Below are 6,102 nucleotides of genomic sequence, written 5' to 3'. Positions count from 1 at the left end.
TACTTGCTATGATCCCCTGAGGCTCTGTAACAAATGTCACGAACATTGGCCACTAGGGGGCGCTACAAATACAAAAAGGGTGTTTTTTCACGAACAGACTTTGCCTTATCTCGGCCAAATACGTGGTATCGACACCAAACTTGGGTTGATTGTTTGGCATGCCGCCGGGGGCTTCATACCGAATTTGGTCACGATGGGCCATTAGGGGGCGCTATAATCAACGTTTTGTTTTGTGGACAAAGTCAATGCATTTACATGGGAAATTTGCAATTGCAATATCTCTGCCGCAGTAAATGCTATATAAAAACCCAAACCGGTAATGATTGTTTCGCCCACCGCCCGGAGGCTCACTGCCAATTTGGTAGAGAAGGGCCCTTAGGGGGCGCTCTGATCAACATAGGACATTTCCCCGGTTCGCTGGGGACGACTGGCGCGGGGAGGCTTGGACCCCGTTGAAACTGCGTGCAGTTCTAGTTAGGGGTCCAAGCCCGAGGATGCGTGCACCGCGGTATCGCAAGGCGATACGCGGTTCACACAGCAGGGCTGTGGAACCCTATTGTTTTCGGTAGGTTTCTTCTTAGTTTTTTTTTTTTTTTTTTTCCATTATTCTTCTCCGCATAAAAGTGGTGCTGCAGCCTAAACCGTACATGGTGGCGACGCGCCATTTTCAGGACTGGTCCAAAAGTCCGCAAAGACCTCAGCTAAAAAAATTGGCACACTTCCACCACTAGGTGGCGCTATACCAGGACAAAACGCGTTTGGCCCTATAACTCGCAAACCGTACATCGGAAATTTAAAAACCTTACATCCACGCGTTCCCTGGATCCTACTGAATCTCGTGATATAGGCCACGCCCATTTCCGCCTAGACTTTTATGCGTGAAAAATCGCGATTTATCAAAAACCTACTTTTTCTAACTCCTCCGAGACCGTGCAATGGATCTGCACGAAACTTGGCACATAGCATCTCCAGACCGACCTGACACAAAGTTGTATAAAGAATTTTATAGGATAAAATTGCGCGTGTTACGCGCAAACCAATTTGTGTAGCTAGCTATGGAAACATTTCCTTTGCCATATCTCGGCCAAAATAAATGCTATCAAAGCCAAACTTTAGAATATTACTGATATGACCCCCTGAGGCTCTGTACCAAATTTGACGAACATTGGCCGCTAGGGGGCGCCACAAATACAAAAAGTGTGTTTTTCACGAACGTACTTTGCCATATCTCGGCCAAAATACGTGGTATCAACACCAAACTTGGGGTGATTGTTTGGCATGCCGCACGGAAGCTTCATACCAAATTTGGTAACGATGGGCCACTAGGGGGCGCTATAATCGACGTTTGTTGATTTTGTGGACAAAGTCAATGCGTTTAAATGGAAAATTTGCATTTGCAATATCTCTGCCACAGTACATGCTATCAAAACCAAGCCAGTAATGATTGTTTCGCCCACCACCCGGAGGCCCACTGCCAAATTTGGTAAAGACAGGCCCTCTACAGGCGGTCTAATCAACATAGAACATTTCCCCGGGTCGCTGGGGACGACTGGCGCGGGGAGGCTTGGACCCCGTTGAAACTGCGTGCAGTTCTAGTTATTTTTCTTCTCCGCGTAAACCTGGTGCTGCAGCCTAAACCGTACATGGTGGCGACGCGCCATTTTCAGGACTGGTCCCAAACTCCGCAAAGACCTCAGCCAAAAAATTTGACCCACTTGTACCACTAGGTGGCGCTATACCAGAGGAAAAACACGTTTGGCCCTATAACTCCCAAACCGTACATCGGAAATTTAAAAACCTTACATCCACGCTTCCCTGGATCCTACTGAATCTCGGATATAGGCCACGCCCATTTCCGCCTAGACTTTTATGCGTGAAAAATCGCGATTTATCAAAAACCTACTTTTCTATCTCCTCCGAGACCGTGCAATGGATCTGCACGAAACTTGGCACATAGCATCTCCAGACCAACCTGACAAAGTTGTATAAAGAATTTTTATAGGATAAAAATTGTGCGTGTTACACGCAAACAAATTTGTGTAGCTAGCTATGGAAACATTCCTTTGCCATATCTCGCCAAAATAAATGCTATCAAAGCCAAACTTTAGGATATTACTTGCTATGACCCCGTGAGGCTCTGTACCAAATTTGACGAACATTGGCCGCTAGGGGCGCCACAAATACAAAAAAGTGTGTTTTCACGAACGTACTTTGCATATTCGGACAAAATACTGGTATCAACACCAAACTTGGGGTGATTGTTTGGCATGCCGCACGGAAGCTTCATACCAAATTTGGTAACGATGGGCCACTAGGGGGCGCTATAATCGACGTTTGTTGGTCTTGTGGACAAAGTCAATGCATTTTAAATGGAAATTTGCATTTGCAATATCTCTGCCAAAAATACGTGGTATCGACACCAAAATTGGGGTGATTGTTTGGCATGCCGCACGGAAGCTTCATACATAATTTGGTAACGATGGGCCATTAGGGGGCGCTATAATCGACGTTTGATATTTTGTGGACAAAGTCAATGCGTTTTAAATGGGGAATTTGCAATTGCAATATCTCTGCCACAGTAATGCTATCAAAACCAAAAAGGTAATGATTGTTTCGCCCACCGCCCGGAGACTCTCTGCCAAACTTGGTAAGACAGGCCCTTAGGGGGCGCTTAATCAAATAGAACATTTCCCCGGGTCGGGGGGACGACTGGCCCGCGGGAGGCTTGGACCCGTTGAAACGGCGTGCAGTTCTAGTTAGGGGTCCAAGCCCGAGGATGCGTGCACCGCGGTATCGCAAGGCGATACGCGGTTCACACAGCAGGGCTGTGGAACCCTATTGGTTTCGCTAGGATTTTCCATTATTATTAGGGGTCCAAGCCCGAGGATGCGTGCACCGCGGATATCGCAAGGCGATACGCGGTTCACACAGCAGGGCTGTGGAACCCTATTGTTTTCGCTAGGATTTTCCATTTTCCTCCATATTAGGGGTCCAAGCCCGAGGATGCGGCACCGCGGGTATCGCAAGGCGATCGCGGTTCACACGCAGGGCTGTGGAACCCTATTGTTTTCGCTAGATTTTCCTCCCCATTTCCATCTATTATTATTATTCCACGCACATAAAGTGGTGCTGCAGCCTAAACCGTACATGGTGGCGACGCGCCACTTCAGGATGGTCCCAAACTCCGCAAAGACCTCAGCCAAAAAATTTGACCCACTTCCACCACTAGGTGGCGCATACAAGGACCAAAACGCGGTTGGCTTTATAACTCGCAAACCGTACATCGGAAATTTAAAAACCTTACATCCACGCGTTCCCTGGATCTACTGAATCTCGTGATATAGGCCACGCCATTTCCGCCTACACTTTTATGCGTGAAAAACGCGATTTATCAAAAAACTACTTTTTCTATCTCCTCCGAGACAGTGCAATGGATCTGCACGAAACTGGGCAAATAGCATCTCCAGACAACCTGACACAAAGTTGTATAAAGAATTTTATAGGATAAAAATGCGCGTGTTACAGCAAACAAATTTGTGTGAGATAGCTATGGAAACATTTCCTTTGCCATATCTCGGCCAAATAAATGCTATCAAAGCCAAACTTTAGAATATTACTTGCTATGACCCCCTGAGGCTCTGTACCAAATTTGACGAACATTGGCCGCTAGGGGGCGCACAAATACAAAAAAGTGTGTTTTCACGAACGTACTTTGCCATATCTCGGCCAAAATACGTGGTATCAACACCAAACTTGGGTGATGTTTGGCATGCCGCACGGAAGAGCTTCATACCAAATTTGGTAACGATGGGCCACTAGGGGGGCGCTATATCGACGTTTGTTGATTTTGTGGACAAAGTCAATGCGTTTAAATGGAAAAATTGCATTGCATATCTCTGCCACAGTACTGCTATCAAACCAAGCAGTAATGATGGTTCGCCCACACCCGGGGGCCCCTGCCAATTTGGTAAAGACAGGCCTCTACAGCGCGGTATATCAACATAGAACATTTCCCCGGGTCGCTGGGGACGACTGGCGCGGGGAGGCTTGGACCCCGTTGAAACTGGTGCAGTTCTAGTTATTTTATTATTCCGGGCGCATAAAAGTGGTGCTGCAGCTATAACCGTACATGGTGGCGACGCGCCATTTCAGGACTGGTCCAAAAGTCCGCAAAGACCCAGCCAAAAAATTCATCCACTTCTACCACTAGGTGGCGCTATAGCAGAGAAAAAACACGTTTGGCTCTATAACTCCAAACCGTACATCGGAAATTTAAAAAACTTACATCCACGCGTTCCCTGGATCTAATGAATCTCGTGATATAGGCCACGCCCATTTCCGCCTAGATTTTATGCGTGAAAAATCGCGATTTTCAAAAAAAACTTTTTCTATCTCCTCGAGACGTGCAAAGGATCCGCACGAAACTTGGCACATAGCATCTCCAGACCGACCTGACACAAAGTTGTATAAAGAATTTTATAGGATAAAAATTGCGCGTGTTACACGCAAACAATTTGTGTAGCTAGCTATGGAACATTTCCTTTGCCATATCTCGGCCAAAATAAATGCTATCAAAGCCAAACTTTAGATATTACTTGCTAGACCCCCTGAGGCTCTGTACCAAATTTGAGAACATTGGCCGCTAGGGGGCCACAAATACAAAAAAGTGTGTTTTTCATGAACAAACTGGCATATCTCGGCCAAAATACGTGGTTATCGACACAAAACTTGGGGTGATTGTTTGGCATGCCGCACGGAAGCTTCATACATAATGTGGTAACGATGGCCATTAGGGGGCGCTATAATCGACGTTTGTTGGTTTTGTAGACAAAGTCAATGCGTTTAAATGGGGAATTTGCAATTGCAATATCTCGCCACAGTAAATGCTATCAAAACCAAAACGGTAACGATTGTTCGCCCACCGCCCGGAGGCTCACTGCCAAATTTGGTAAAGACAGGCCCTTCGGGGGCGCTCTAATAACATAGAACATTCCCGGGTCGCTGGGGACGACTGGCGCGGGGAGGCTTGGACCCCGTTGAAACTGCGTGCAGTTTAGTTAGGGGTCCAAGCCCGAGGATGCGTGCACCGCGGTATCGCAAGGCGATACGCGGTTCACACAGCAGGGCTGTGGAAACCTATTGTTTTCGTAGGATTTTCATGGTTTTATTTTATTCTCCGCATAAAAGTGGTGCTGCAGCCTAAACCGTACATGGTGGCGACGCGCCATTTCGGGACTGGTCCGAAAGTCCGCAAAGAACCTCAGCCAAAAAATTCATACACTTCTACCACTAGGTGGCGCTATAGCACAGAGAAAAAACACGTTTGGCCCTATAACTCCAAACGTACATCGTAAATTAAAAACGTACATGCACGCGTCCCTGAATCCTACTGAATTCTCGTGATATAGGCCACGCCACTTCCGCCTATACTTTTATGCGTGAAAAATCGCGATTTTATCAAAAACCTACTTTTTCGACTCCTCCTCCGAGGACCGTGCAATGGATCTGCACGAAACTTGGCACATAGCATCTCAGACCACCTGACAAAAAGTGTATAAAGATTTTTATAGGATAAAATTGGCGCGTACGCTCAAACAAATTTGTAGCTAGCTATGAAAACACCACTTGCCAATCTCGCCCAAGAATAAAAGCTATCGAAGCCAAACTTTAGAATATACTTGGTATGACGCCCTGAGGCTCTGTACCAAATTGACGAACATGGCCGCTAGGGGGCGCCACAAATACAAAAAAGGTGTTTTTCATGAACAAACTTTGCCATATCTCGGCCAAAATACGTGGTATCAACACCAAACTTGGGGTGATTGTTGGCATGCCGCACGGAAGCTTCATACATAATTGGTAACGATGGACCATTAGGGGGCGCTATAATCGACGTTGGTTGGTTTTGTGACAAAGTCAATGCGTTTAAATGGGGAATTGCAATTGCAATATCTTGCCACAGTAAATGCTATCAAAACCAAACCGGTAATATTTTTCGCCCACGCCCGGGGACTCACTGCCTAATTTGGTAGACAGGGCCCTTAGGGGGCGCTCTAATCAACATAGAACATTTCCCCGGGTCGCTGGGAAGACTGGCGCGGG

This window comes from Etheostoma spectabile, unplaced genomic scaffold (genome assembly GCF_008692095.1).
Source record: "Etheostoma spectabile isolate EspeVRDwgs_2016 unplaced genomic scaffold, UIUC_Espe_1.0 scaffold00008939, whole genome shotgun sequence".
NCBI lineage: Eukaryota > Metazoa > Chordata > Actinopteri > Perciformes > Percidae > Etheostoma > Etheostoma spectabile.
The sequence above is the reverse complement of the archived record's forward strand: the minus strand, read 5'-3'. Positions refer to the sequence as shown.